This window comes from Peromyscus eremicus, unplaced genomic scaffold, assembly GCF_949786415.1.
Source record: "Peromyscus eremicus unplaced genomic scaffold, PerEre_H2_v1 PerEre#2#chrX_unloc_3, whole genome shotgun sequence".
In the NCBI taxonomy this organism is placed as follows: domain Eukaryota; kingdom Metazoa; phylum Chordata; class Mammalia; order Rodentia; family Cricetidae; genus Peromyscus; species Peromyscus eremicus.
Window position 1 is genome coordinate 1338041 of NW_026734290.1, and position 14458 is coordinate 1352498.

General features: G+C 46.2%; 1 long non-coding RNA gene across 1 annotated transcript; it reads left to right on the forward strand.

The window, feature by feature from the left end:
• Positions 1 to 1501: 1501 nt before the first annotated feature.
• LOC131901124 (uncharacterized) lies at positions 1502 to 3202 on the forward strand. The gene is made up of 2 exons (XR_009376374.1): positions 1502 to 2377; positions 3040 to 3202. It is a non-coding gene; the product is annotated as an uncharacterized LOC131901124 (long non-coding RNA).
• Positions 3203 to 14458: the final 11256 nt, after the last annotated feature.

A 14458-nucleotide genomic window follows, 5' to 3' on the forward strand; every position in this document is an offset into this window, starting at 1 on the left:
GAATCTATTCTTAATATATATGGTTGAAAGAACCTGAGACACAGAAGGAAGTGTCCTAGTAGACTGCAAAGTAGTCAGTCTGAGTAGTTTTCAAAAGTTCCAGAAGCCGCTAAGAAGCTAAGAATGGCGGACGCCAGAACCAGCACAAGGCATCCGCAGCTGAGATCCGTGGAAAATCAACACAACACAGAAAAACCTGAGCTAACATCAAAAACGGTGCGGTTTAGAATACTACTGTACCTAAAAAGGTCTCTGGCTTAAGAATAAGTTCAGAGACGCTTGTTTGAACAAAAATTGTTAACTGCAAAAGTTTTGGTTAAAAAAAAAAATCTTTTCATATTTTGAAGTGAAAGCCTAATACCAGAATTTATTTCTTGTTTGAACTTTTTGAACTTAAAATGAGATAAAACTACAGAAAGATTTTGGTTCTGGATTTCTTCATATTTGGAAGGCTAGTACCAGAATTTATCATTTGAATTTAGGACTTAATGAACTGAACAATAGATTTCATTGCAATGGGACAATTTTGAGTTTACTTACAGTAATGACCCAGAAACTGTTTTCTGGGACTGGTTTTGTTACAAATGGAAATGTTTAAATGGAAAAGTTTGGGTTCCTCTAACTAGGTTTGAGATTTTGTTTAAAAAATTATAAAGAAAAGGAGAAGTTATGAGATTGAATTATGTTTGCAGAAACCTATTGATATTAATGTACCCTGGTTTTGTGGAGTTAAGGAAATATTTAAGTTTGATGTGAATACTTTGAAGTTTTTCCTAAGTTCTGTTAGCAAGAAAATTCAAATGATTGAGTTAAAGTTGTAAGACGGAGAAAATTGTTAACTATATTTAGCACCATATATGCTAATTCAAATGGTTCTGTTAAGAGTTTGCTTTGAGTTGTAAGATTGAGAGAATTGTGACTATGTATAGCAATATTTATGTTAACCTGTTAATGGTAATGATGAAGCTAAGGGATTCTTTAAGTTTGTAGTCACCTTAAGAGTTTTTGGTTTAGAAAGGGCTTGAGGCAGCTAAGACTGGTGTAGTCACCTTGGACCTAATTCAAAAGAGAAATGCCATCTTTATCATCATCTACTCCCATACTGGGAGGTGTAACAGCTATGGAGATTGCTGTAAGCCATTAATAGTTATTTTTTTTTATATATTAAGAAAGGGGGACCTGTGGGAGCCTGTTGTCGGGTTCCTCGTGGCTTTCCCCAGCAGGTCCGCATAGAGGATGATTAGACCACGGGCCTAAGTGCAGGTGTCTGGGATGGTCTGCACTTGGCTGTGCTGGGGGAGGAGATCTTTTGCTCCACCCCTTGACTTCTCTATAAAAACCCTGGGGCAGAGACAGTCGGGCCCGTTGGAATAGGTTCCAGGCCCTCTCGAGGCTATCCTTTGTTTTCTGTTTATCTCCGCGAGATTCTCCGCAATAAATCCTTCTATCTAATATTTCCTGCTGCTTGCACTCAAGAAAATTCTGGGAAACTGTGGGGGTGGTTGGGTAAATGCCCCACAGTTATTAGAATACTTAAAAGCAAGATATAAAGGTCTGAGGATAAAAAAGGCTTAAATAATGATTTAAAAAAAATGACTTGAGATATATAAAAAAAAAATGAAACATGTTTCAGATTTCTTTGTCCTGCTATTCTGCTGTTACATTGAGACTCCAAAGGGTCATAGTTGTAAAATTGTCTGTCTACTCTACAGGTATGAATGAAAAATGTGGCCACATGTATGTTTGGTTTTGAATGTCTGAGTTTGCGTGTCCTTTGTGTTAAGGAATACAAGTTAATACTAGTCATCTGGCTATTCAGATACTAGTTTAAAGCATAAACTGTTCTATTTAAATAAAAAAAAAACTAAGAGGTATATTTGACTAATATATCTATAGGAGAACAAATTGGCCTGGTTATTGTTACCAAACTTAGAGATATTTTCAGGATTAGGCCTAGATTTGTTTGGCTCAGATACATTTAATAGATAATGGTCCTCAAACCTGTCAAAGATCTGATGAATATGGCATTTACATTATTTGATAAAAAGCTTACTATAGCAAACAGAGACTCCGAGCTCCCCAGCTCCTAGAAATGACTCCCAAGGTCTCCAAAGAAGATATGGAACAATGACAAGAAGATGCCACCTGAATTGCGGATGACACCGACCACTGGGCAAGACGCTCTGACTCAACACCTGCTGCCAGGGATGTGGCATAGAAGAATGGACAAATGAGACACTGACAAGATAAGGTCAGTCTTTCTCCTCCACAGGGAGAATTTCACATTATGGGCCCAGCAGCCAAGACTGATGCTGTCCTGACACCTGTCCTGCCAACACTATGAAGACTATAGGAGCCTGGGATGATGGCAGTCTGGGTAATGGATAGTCTCTGTTGTTTTTAAATAGATTTAAAAGTCTGTACTCAGGTAGAGTCTATCCTTCTCAGATCTTTGATAACATTGATGACTGGGCTAGCTATACTTTTGTCAGTTTAGTAATTGTTTGATCAATGGATTAATTAATTAAAGAGAATAAAAAAAATAAAGCTAATAAGGAGGAGAATAAAGCTGGGAAATGGAAGGCTGAGAGACACTGCCAGCCGCCACGATGACAAACAGCATGTGAAGATGCCAGTAAGCCACGAGCCACATGGCAAGGTATAGACTTATAAAAATGGATTAATTTAAGCTATAAGAACAGTTAGCAAAAAGCCTGCCACGGCCATACAGTTTGCAAGCAATATAAGTCTCTATGTTTACTTGGTCGGGTCTGAGCGGCTGTGGGACTGGCAGATGAGAGAGACTGGTTCTGACTGTGGGCCAGGCAGGAAAACTTTAGCTACAAGTCTCTTTAAAAAAGATAAACAGATTCTAAATATAGACTTACAGATGCTTTTCATTGGGCCAAAGAAATTTCAGTTCAATATGGATTTCAGGGCAAATTGATAATACTACAATTACTAAGACTATGGGTCTAAAAGTTCCAAATAAGTTTGTAAGTTTTAACTCCTGTTCCTAGTTTATATCTATCTCAACAGGTTTCCACTTGGCTGACAGATACATCCAAGCATCATCTGCTGGTGACAACCTACTGCAAATGACTATGAGCCCTGAACTTGCTGAAAGCTGATATGGACCAATTCAGCCGATACGCATACCATCTCTTCAGCTGGTCAATAAAACATTCCCTCTTGTCTTTGACTAACATTCTGGCTTTCCAGGACCTTGATAACAATGTCCCAATGTCAGCAGGAAGTAATTATAGAAGAGAAAACATCGTCCCTGTTTCCCTCCCACCCTGGAATGTTAGATCAAAAGGGAATTTCTTGTCATAGGGAACCTGAGATAAAGTTCCAAGTTCCTTGAGGATAAGGAACTCTGTCAGCCATCATAAGGCTTTTGGCCTTGTGCTTCTGCTAATTACTGTTGGCTCTTATATCACTGATGTCTTAACTAAATGATGATTCATGTCTGGGTACCACTAAACTGAGGATGCTAGAATTCCAATATCCACCTCTGAACCCATGACACACTTGCAGATGGCAAAAACTAAATAAGGGGAAGCTTGCTTTGCCATTGATAATGGGAAAACTCTTATGTTCTGGTCCAATTAGTCTCTGATATGGAATTCTTTGAGCAGAGAGGCAGATACACTCGAGAACCTGTGTCTATGACTATTGCCCTCTTGTTAGGTATTGGGGCATCACTGCAGGAATTGGTACAGGAACTACTGCTCTTGTGCAGAGCAACCACCTTATTCAGTCACAAATGGCTATGACTACTGACCTAGAGGCCATAGAAAGATCCATTTCTGCTCTGGAGAAATCTTTAACCTCGCTCTTTGAGGTTGTGTTACAAAACATAAGAGGTCTGGATTTACTATTTTTAAAGGAGGGGGGATTAAGTGCAGCCTTGAAGGGAGAATGCTGCTTTTATGCCGACCACACTGGTATTGTCAGGGAATCGATGGAAATATTAAGGGAAAGGCTGGCTCAAAGCAAAAGGGAGTTTGAAAATCAGCATGGGTGGTTTGACCTTCGGTCCCTGGGTCTTTCAGCGGTTGACTCGGTTTATCAAAAATCAGATTGATTCGGCCTTACCACAACACGTCTTGATTCATTATCACGGAGTAGATTCCGAGGAGGCCGGGCAGGAGCCCCATCAAGGACTCAGATTCAGTGTCCTAAGGCCCTAACGTCCCCACGGTCCTGCTAGAGGGTACTCAATGACGGGAATAGTACAGGGCCCACGCCTGAGACAACAGCATACAGAGTTCGCCCGAGACCGGCTCAACACGGCACGCTGCCGAGCGTGGGAAGCCCCCTGTGTAGCCTAAGACAGGGACTCTCCCGGACCTTAGCCACCCCGACCACATGGACTTGATCCATTTTTGAGAAAAGAGGGGGAACTGTTGGGGACCGATTCCGGACAGCGGTGTCCTTACTTTATCAAACCTTACAAAAGCAGGAAGTTCCTGGCCTAACCTCAGGCTGTACAACTTCCTGGAGTACCTGCTAATCAGCCAGCTGCAGGGGCCTGGGACCAAAGTGACCTCACCCTCCCTTAGGAATTTTCCATCCTTCTCTCCATGCTTCCCCTGTCCCCCCTCCCAGCCTGAAGCCCTGTTTATAAGCCTCAACACCCAGTCAATAAACGAGACCTCGACGCAACTCAGACTGACTCTGTCTTCCTTTACGCGCCTGGTCTCCTTTCTCTCTCACCCCCATTGATCTTTCAGGAGGTGCCTCCTCGGGTCTTATCAAATAACCTGGCCTGTGGGACCAGGCAGTAGACAGCCACTGAATATCTGAAAGCTGGTGTGTGTGTGTGTGTGTGTGTGTGTGTGTGTGTGTGTGTGTGTGTGTGTATGTGTGTGTGTTTGTGTCTGTGTGTGTGTCTGTGTGTGTGTCTGTGTGTGTCTGTGTGTCTGGGGTGAAGGCTGGGCTAGGGCAGGGATGCAGCTGTTAGAATACCCTGGTTTGGCAGCTAGGGGGCGATGCTCTGCCCCTGAACCCCAACCCCATTATTATGTTTCTTTGGCTCCTCCCCTATAGTCCAGATGTGGTTTGTGGAGGACTTCCTTAGGGTGTGGCTCAGACTCTCAAGTGAGCCTGCCCCCACATCCACACACTCCCCACTTGGCCCCCTCCATAACACCCTCCACCACCTGCCCTCTCTCCCTGCACCCCACCATACCCTCAGGCAGGGCCTTAAGGGGCTGGCACAAAGCCCAGTGTGTCAGGGAAGTGCAGTGCATGGAGGTTACAATGGAGGAACCAGTTAAAGTCTGTTACCCCCATCTACACACCACACCCTCACATTCTGCACACCACTGAATCCCTAGCAGCAGCCCTAGAGTGGCATGTCTGTCCAGTCCTAGCATAGATGGTTGTCCTCCTTTTTGGAGCTTTGGCTTTTTTTTTTTTTTTGCTTTGTGAAGGGTGGAGAGAGAGCACCCTTCGCCCTTGGCCCTTGGCATTCTCGGTGCCCTGCTGCCATCCCGCGGATTCAGTTTGCCAATTCCGCCAGCAGGTCCCTGTGCTACCCTAGAAATGGAGGCGTGCCGCCTAGGGAAGGGCTACCGCCTGGGTCCCCCAGGACCAAAGCGGTTCTCTGGCCCGCTCCATGACCCAGGAGAGCTGGAGGAGGAAGCAGGGTCCAGATGCTGGGCTCCGGGCGGGTGACACGTGGCTGGCTTGGGGTTCATGGAAGCACAGCCTCCCGGGTCCTGTGGCCGCCATGTCTGGGAGAGGGAGAGGACCTCTCTGCAGGGGATTGTGCAGCCTGGGCTGCATGGGGGTGGTTTTGTGGAACTTTTCCTGCTTCTGTACCAGCCCGCCTGCCCTTACGGTGGTGCACAAGGCCACCCCGGGACCCCCTAGCTTTTGTCTGAGCCTCCCTAGCAGTATCCACAGCTCACTTCCGGAGACCACACAAACTCTGCCCTGCATCTCTGGGAGGTGCTCAGGGTCTCAGGCCTGGTTGCTAGCCACCTGGGCCAAATGTCTGTCATCCATTTATCTCCTCCTGCCATCCCCTCTCCTCTCTGGCTGCCTGGACTTCTCTCTGGCTTGCCTTTTGTTTCTTTTAAAACTGGATTTTCTCTTGAGTTGTGCTACAGGTTGAATTTAGGCACTGGGACCTGTTAGAAAAGGTTCCAGCTCCAGAGCCACATCCCCAGATCCCTGTAAGGGATCTGGAACCCTCAACTCCCCAATCATCATCCTATCCAACCTGATTGTTCGTACCCAGTATGGCAGTGTGGTGGCTCAAGGTGAATTCCAGTAGAAGCATCCAGAACAGGGTTTGGACTCAGGGGTGCTCACAAAGAGGCCAGGCAGGACTTAGGTATCATAGTGGCCAGATTTCACAGCCCGTGCTTCCCCTGACAAGCCTCCTCTGTGTCATTCAGGACACACATAGTCCTGTCTTCTCCTGCCTAGCTTCATTTGCATTAAACCCAGGAAGAACTCCCACCATCAAAGGTCCAAAAGCCCCTTGTCCTGCATTCTCATGTCCAGGCATCATCTCAGCAGGAAGAATACTTAGAGAAGGCTCTGAAATTAACAGAGGGCACTATCTGGAGTCCTACAACTGCTAAGCATGCAGGAACGCTTTTGTGTATGTGTGTGTGTGTGTGTGTTTGTGTGTGTGTGTGTGTGTGTGTGTGTATACCTGGGATTATTGTGGCCCAGTACTGTGAGAAGTCATAGCAGTGCCTGAGAGGCACAGTATGTATGAGTTATGGTCGACAGCTCTGGGATGTAGAGGAAGGACAGGTTTGCATGTAGGGAAGGCTTTTAGGGCTCCATCCTTCAGATCCAGCTCAGGTGAGTACAAGGTTTGGAGTGGTGCTTCGTGTGTGTGGATTAGGGCTCAGGCGCATGCCAGAGCGTGGTTGGTAAGAGCATTGTGTAGGAACCATTGGGAAGGTGGCAGTACCGTCCTTTAAAGTGGCCTGACAGGCAGGTCCATGAAGTCAGGTCCTCCACACCCACCCCCATCACCAGGAAGCTCCCTTTTTAGCCACAGCAAAAGTCTCCAGGAAGCTTTGTAGAGAGGGAGATTTGGAAGAGCATAGACAGGCTTGTCTCCAGGTGGCAGGGAGAGTGATTTTCTTCTAGGCTTCATCATGGAAGATGTCAGCAGTGTGGAGGAGAGCCTCTGGAGACTTTCAGTGCTCATTGAAGGAAGGCTTCCTGTTGAGGAGTGAAAAGCATTTCCCTACTGAACATGGCCTAGCTAACCTGGATACCAGGGATGGGACTGTACATAGGAGCAAGGGACAGAGAAAGACAGAGATAGAGGTGGAGGTGGAGGTAGAGGAAGATAGATAAATGAGAGAGAGAGAAAGTAAGGTGAGAGCAAATGAGAATCTGCCTGTGGGGTGTTGGGTGTTCTCTGCTCCGCTTGCAGGGCTTCAATGTGTTCTGGACCACCCTAAGGACGGAATGATAGGGACAGGAGATACAAGGAAATACACCAAGTCTGGATTCTGATCAATGTGCAACTTTATTTTTCTCCAAGAGGGTTTATATAGTTTCTGCAGGGTGGGGGGAGCAAGAAGCTGTCATCTGCATAAGGTGGGGCAAGCTATGGATGTTTGTATAGGATGTTTACAGGGTGAAAGGGTCAAGGGCTCTGTCTCAATGTCCTGTTGCTAGGCAACCTGACTGTAAGATGATCTAGTTCCCTGTCTTATGGGGGTCTGTATTTTTCCACTAACTAGAGATTCTATCCTTGTCCCTGACATCTCCCCCTTTTTAGTAATAAATCTAAGGGCCAACATAAACCAGGTTCGAATGGTCTAAAAGGAGGAATCTGAAAGAGGCTTTGCATGGAGGATTACAGAGGCCCTATCCCTCTAAAGGTTGTGAAAAAAGATCCCAGAGGGAATGTTTCTCCATACTCAAGCACCACAGGCGTCCCCATAGTGCAGGAATCAATAGACCATGCAGTTTTTTGAGGTAGCGGAAATGGGTAAGCGCAAGGCTGTTACTGCACAACCGCTATGCAACAGGGCATATAATCCAGGCTCTCGGGATTTTGGGGTACCATGGTCCCCAGCCTGTGCAGTCCCAGCTGCACTCCAATCATGCCTTGAGTGAGCCTTTTTCCCGCACACAGGTGCAGCCTCCCCGGAGTGAAGGGGTCTGTGTGGGGCATCTCTCATCAGGGGAAATTTCACCCCTGGAGTCCTGCATATCAAAACAATGGTAATGAACCTGGATCTGCCTGGCTGGCAGGTCTGTTATTTGGCTTCGGATGAACCGAGTGAGCCAGGAAAGTGCCCATGGCCCAAAGGAAAGGACCAGGAGCAGGCCTACAACAGGTCCTAGGAGGGAGAGAAAAAGGGTTGTTAGCTAAGGGATGTTGGAAAACCAATTCTAGAACCACCCAAGCTCTTATTCTCCTTTTCTCTCTCTCTTTTTTTTTCTTTTTCTAGTCCTTTTCTAACCTTCCATACTGTCCCTGACTACCCCGGTGTGGTCTGTAAAGAAGCAACATTCCTCTTTGAGCCCAGTACAAAGACCACCCTGTTGTAGAAAGAGGAGATCCAGGCCTCTCCTGTTCTGTAAAACTATCTCAGCTAGGGAGGAAAGGGATGACTGGAGGGGTGAAATTCCCTGTTCAAATTGAGCAATATCCTCGTCTATGGACAGTCAAAGCTCAGATTAATGTTAGTTGGACAGGACCAGAGAGGCAATTCCTGTGCCTGTTCCCGTTGCTCCAACCCCCAGAAGGACTGCTAAATTGATGGCAGTAACAGGCTCCCATCAAGGCAGTTGTCTCAGCGCGGCTTCTCTTCCTAGAGATCTAGGAATTGTTCTGAGGAATAAAAGGTTAGTCTAGGTGGAAGGGACCTAAGTGCCCTGAGTGGCATCTCTGGTGCTTCCCTGTTTGCTGTGCTACCTACCAGCCACAGGCTATGTCAAGCTGGCCCAACACGGCTATGACCACCTGTGACACCAAGGCCAGCAGGTCCGACAAGCCTTTCTGACACTTTGGATAAAAATTCAGCACTGCCCTTGGAAACATGACCCCTGCTGTCAGACTGGATTTGTGACAAGCAGTGTCACAGCCCAGAACGTGATTGACTATGGGACTTGTATACTCTGTGAAAAGTCTCAAACACAGTTTGCTGTAAAGTTTCCACTGTCCCCCCCCCACAGGAACTCTGAGCAGAGTGATAACAGAGCTAAAGGGCTGGTGGGGGTTGCTGTGGGTGAAGACAACAGCCTGGAGGGCTTGTCAGAAGGACAGCATTTAAAACAGAAGAAGTTTCCTCAGGAGAGGGGATATCTGTCCTGGGCAGATCAGGTATATTTACAGCTCTAACCAGGCATTCTGGTAACCATCTGGGAGCAGAGTGTATCCTGTCAAGAATGCAGGCCGAACCTCGTCCCCAAATAAGGACCGGGTCGGGGCCCTTCCAATGCCCCATGAGGGGATCTCGCAACATGGCTAGTGGCCAGGTGGCATCTGGAGAAGGGTGCCAGTGCCTGTCAGCGGCAGAGTGCCCTGCAGCATCTAAGGTGAGACTAATTAAAGGATTGTTAGACTGCCCGATTCATTTTAAATCAGTGAGGGATAGAACCAGTGGCCAAGCAGACGGCCAGTGAGAATGTGAAATGACTGTGTTGTTTGTCCCTGTATCCAAGATACCCTGAAACTTCTTTCCCTCTATAGTAAGGGTGAGAGTAGGGCGATCCTGAGTAACAGGCTGGACCCAGTAGGCATCCGAGGAGCCCAATCCAGCTGACCCCCGAGGGGTGTTTGCAATTGAGGGATTATCACAGACAGAGGAGGGTAGAGGAACTAGCTGTGCCAGGCACGTACCTTGAGGAATCGTGACCATGCCATTTACAGCAGTGGCCAGAATCTTAATTTCACCTGTGAAATCACTATCTATTACGCCAGGGTAGACCTGGACCACTCGGAGGGCCACAGAAGCACGGCCAAGGACAAGCGCACAAACATTAGGAGGTAGGGGCCCTGTCACCCCTGTAGGGATGACCTGAGCCCCTTCAAGGGAGTTTAATACTGTTTCGGTGGCGGTGGCACACAAGTCCAATCCGACACTGCCTGGAGTTGCTCTCCGGAGGGAGGAGAATGGAACTGGGGCGGGAGAATTTGTTGAGGCTGGGGAGTTAGGGGGTGAGCGGACCTCAAGGCCCCAGGGTGTGCTCTTGGAGGCATTGGGGCCAGGGGCTGGCCCCTTTGGAAGTTTCCTGGCACCCGCGGTGGAAGGGGCTGACCGAGATAATTGACTTTTGACCTGCATTCTGTAGCCCAATGACGGCCCTTGTTGCAGCAGGGGCAGAGAGTGGAAGGCAGGGGCCTCATAGAGGAGGCCTCCTGAGCCGGCTGGGCTAAGGGCGGGAGGCTATGACCTTTCTGGGGACATTCCCTAGCGAAATGTCCGGGGTGTTTACAGAAGTAACAGGTGCGGGCTCCAGGCTGTTGTGAAGCCCTGAGGGCAGCACCTATAGCTGATCCCATGGCATGGGTGGCACCAACACCTGAACAGAGTCTCACATATTCAGAGAGGTCCGCTCTGTTTTTATGAGGGCGGAGGACTTCCTGGCAGGCAGGGTTTGCATTTTCAAAGGCCAAGTGTTTAACAAAGGTGCTTTCGGGTTTGTTCGGCCCAAAAAGTCTCTCAGCTGCATCATTAAAGTGAGAGACAAATTCACTATAAGGTTCATCAGGGCCCTGACGAATCTTTGCTAATGAGGTGGTAGCCGAACCCTTTTGGGGCAGGCATTTCCAGGCCGGGACCCCGAGTTTTGAATCTGGGCCAGGAGGCCAGGAGGGAATTTTGCCTGTGCTGCGTTTGTATCCTAAGGGGGGTTGCCGAGGAGTTTCTTTAGTGTCCAAGTTTTTGAGGACGGCTGTTCAATTCCAGAGGACAAAGTCACCCCCAGAAAGAGCTGCATGGGCAAGAAAATACCAGTCATTAGGGGTCAACCAGTGTTCGCTCTGATTTTCCACCAAGGCTAATGTAAAAGGAGCTGTAGGACCATACTGAGCACAAGCAGATTTCAGCTTTTCAACAAGGGGGAAATTTAATTTGTGATAAGTCTGTCCTGGCGGGGGGTCCTCTGGTGATGGCTCATCCTCCTCCTCTGCCTCCCCCTCCTCCCATTGATCTTCCAAACCCCCTGAGGGGCCGCTCTGGATGGCTGCCTCAGATGAGTCCCCAGAGGTCTGGCTTCTGGTAACAGGAAATGCCAGGACAGGCTGAGGCTTACTCTTCGATTTACTAAAATTTTGAGATGGTTTTAGCGGACCAGGAGCCACCACTTCAAGGACAAGATCTTTAAATTCTTTGTCAAGAGTTTTCAATTCCCTTAAAAGCTCAACATCTTCCCTAGGATCCTGGAGGGCCCATCGCAGTGAGCCGAGATCTGGGACAGGGGGAGCCAACTCATCAAGAATAGGCCTGCAAAAATAGGAAGATGGAAAAACATAGGGAGGGGGTATTGAGGAACGGGGAATTGCCGAAGATTTTTGAGGTGGTATAAAAGGGCCCAAGGACTCCTGTGTTAAGGGGAGATTTTTCCAGGGGACCAGTCTGGTTTATGGTAACGGGCCACCCCTTTCTCTAAGGAAACCTCCTCGGTGGGTTCTAGAAGGGAGATAGAGGTCAAATTAACAGAGGGATGAGGATAGGCAGGAGCGGGCTCCTGGGGATTGTTAGGTTTAAAAGTCGTGAGCATCCCCTCTTCCATAAAGCACAGGTCATGAACCGAGGGACAGACTGAAGGCGGACCAGAAAGCGCTCAGGGGGTCTTAGGGCAGGTAGAGGGGGAGCGAAAGGCTTCTTTGAAGATTTTTTCTCCTATATTAATAAGCTTTTGTATGTCAGGGGAATATTTATAGACCCTGAGAATGTCATTAGTAATCAACAAAGGCTTTAAGGTCTTTTTTCTTTACCCTAGTTCCTTGTATCTTGAGGGGCTCATTTAGGTCAGAAATAAATAAACCTTGTGATGAAGTTGCCTGTCCCATGGCTTGTCACTTTCTTTCCTCCATCGTCTCCGCTCTCCACCAGGATCCTGTCCTGAACCGGGCGATTTCAGGGGGATCCAACAACTTCACCAAGGCCTTGGTCTTCCTCCAAGAGATGACATTCAGAATCCTCAAGAGGTGGTTTCATCCACGATGGGTGCCAGTTGCCCCACCTGCAGGGCTTCAACGGGTTCTCGACCACGCTAAGGACGGAATGATAGGGACAGGTGATACAAAGGAAATACACCAAGTCTAGATTCTGATCAAGGTGCCACTTTATTTTTGTTCAAGAGGTTTATATAGTTCCTGCAGGGTGGGGGGAGCAAGAAGCTGTTATTTGCATAAGGTGGGGCAAGCTAACAGAATGTTTATATAGGATGTTTACAGGAAGAAAGGGTCAAGGGCTCTGCCTCAATGTCCCGTTGCTAGGCAACCTGTCTGTAAGATGATCTAGTTGCCTGTCCTTAGAGATTCTGTCCTTGTCCCTGACATTGTCAGGGCCTTGGAAGGCTAGAATGTTAGTGAAAGGTAAGGAGGCAATTTAGAAACCGCTGGTTCATTGACCAGCTGAAGAAACAGCATTTGCATCAGTTCGATTAGTTTATATCAGCTTTCATGAAGTTCAGGGCTCATACTCATATAGAGCAGGTTGTCATTATCAATTGATGCCTGGATGTATCTGTCAGCAAAGTGCAAACCTTTTGAGACAGATATAAACTAGGAACAAAAGTTAAAATTTATGACCTTATTTAGAACTTTTAGACCCATATAATGCAAGCCTTTATGTCATCAAACCTTTATATTTCTCAGACCCTTGTCAGGACCATCCAACTTGTCAAACAATACCTGAATAGGGGAGTGTAGATTAAGAAAAGACAGAAGAAACAGAGACATACAAGAAAGAGAGACATAGGATAGATTTGGGAGGACTATCACTGAATACTGTTGTATCCAGTTTATTCTGCCCAGTGCTTATATATACAGCCAAGCAATAGACAAGGGAGCATCATCAAAGAGTACAACATTGTTACACACTTCTTTATCTGGAGGTCCTTTGGGTTCAAGGATCAGTTAAGCCACTTCCCTGCAACACAGATCTTAAAAAGTCTTATTAATAAAAAACCAAGAGCCAGATATTGGGATAAAAGCTGAAAGATTAGAGAGGTAGAGAGCAAGCTACTACATCTTAGCCCTATGAAATCCACTGCCAAAAGAGAGAGTTAGCTCCTCTCTGCACCCTCCCTTATTACTTCCTCTCTTCAGAACCTCTCGACATAGTTACTGACTCTCAGTATGCAGAAAAAGTGGTCCTACATATTGAAACTGCAGAATTTATCCCTGATGAGTCAGAATTAACTTTGTTATTTATTCATTTACAAGATATAATCAGAAACAGGAAGTATCCCTTATATATAACACATCCAATACCATATAAGTCTGTCAGGCCCTTTAGCACAAGAAAATGAGGAGATTGATCAACTATTGATAAGAAATGTACAGGTGACCTCAGAGTTTCATTAAAAAATCATGTCAGTAGTGAGGTTTTAAAAAAGGATTTTTTCATAACCTGGAAACAAGCTAGGGAAATTATATGGAAATATCCTACTTGTTCATTTTACAATCAGACTCCACTACCCAAAGGATGTAACCCAAAGGGCACTCAGAGGAATGAAATCTGGCAGATGGATGCATTTCATTTTGTAGAATTTGGAAAATTGAAACATGTGCACCACACCATTGATACCTACTCAGATTTCCATGAGCAACTGCTCTGAGTTTCAAAAAGGTTGATTCTGTAATCCAGAAATTGCTAGAAGTTATAGCCATCATGGGTATACCTATATATGTTAAACCTAACAATATCTAGCCTGTGTCTCTGATAAAATGAAACAGTTTTTTGCTTATTACAATATAAAACATATTACAGGTATACCACACAATGCTACAGGAGAAACAGTCATAGAAACATGAAATTGAACTCTAAAGGGTATGCTAAATAAACAAAAAGGAGCAACAAAATCCCCCAGAAATAGATTACATAATGCTTTATTAACTTTGTATTTTCTCAATGCGAATGAGAAAGGAACAATAGCTTCGGAGAGACAGTGGATAATAGAAAAAAAAAAAAACTACAGAGTTAAATCAGCCTGTATATTTTAAGGATGTGCTGACTTCAGAATAGAAACCAGAATATGTGTTACATTGGGGATGAGGTTTTGCTTTTGTTTCTATCAGAGAAGGTAAGCTATAAATACCATCAAAATTGATAAAGGGCCGGACGGTGGTGGTGGTGGTGGTGGCGGCGGCACATGCCTTTAATCCCAGCACTCGGGAAGCAGAGCCAGGCCAGCCAGGTCTACAGAGTGAGATCCAGGAAAGCTACACAGAGAAACCCTGTCTCAAAAAAAAAATTTATGGGCTTGGGGATTTAGCTCAATGGTA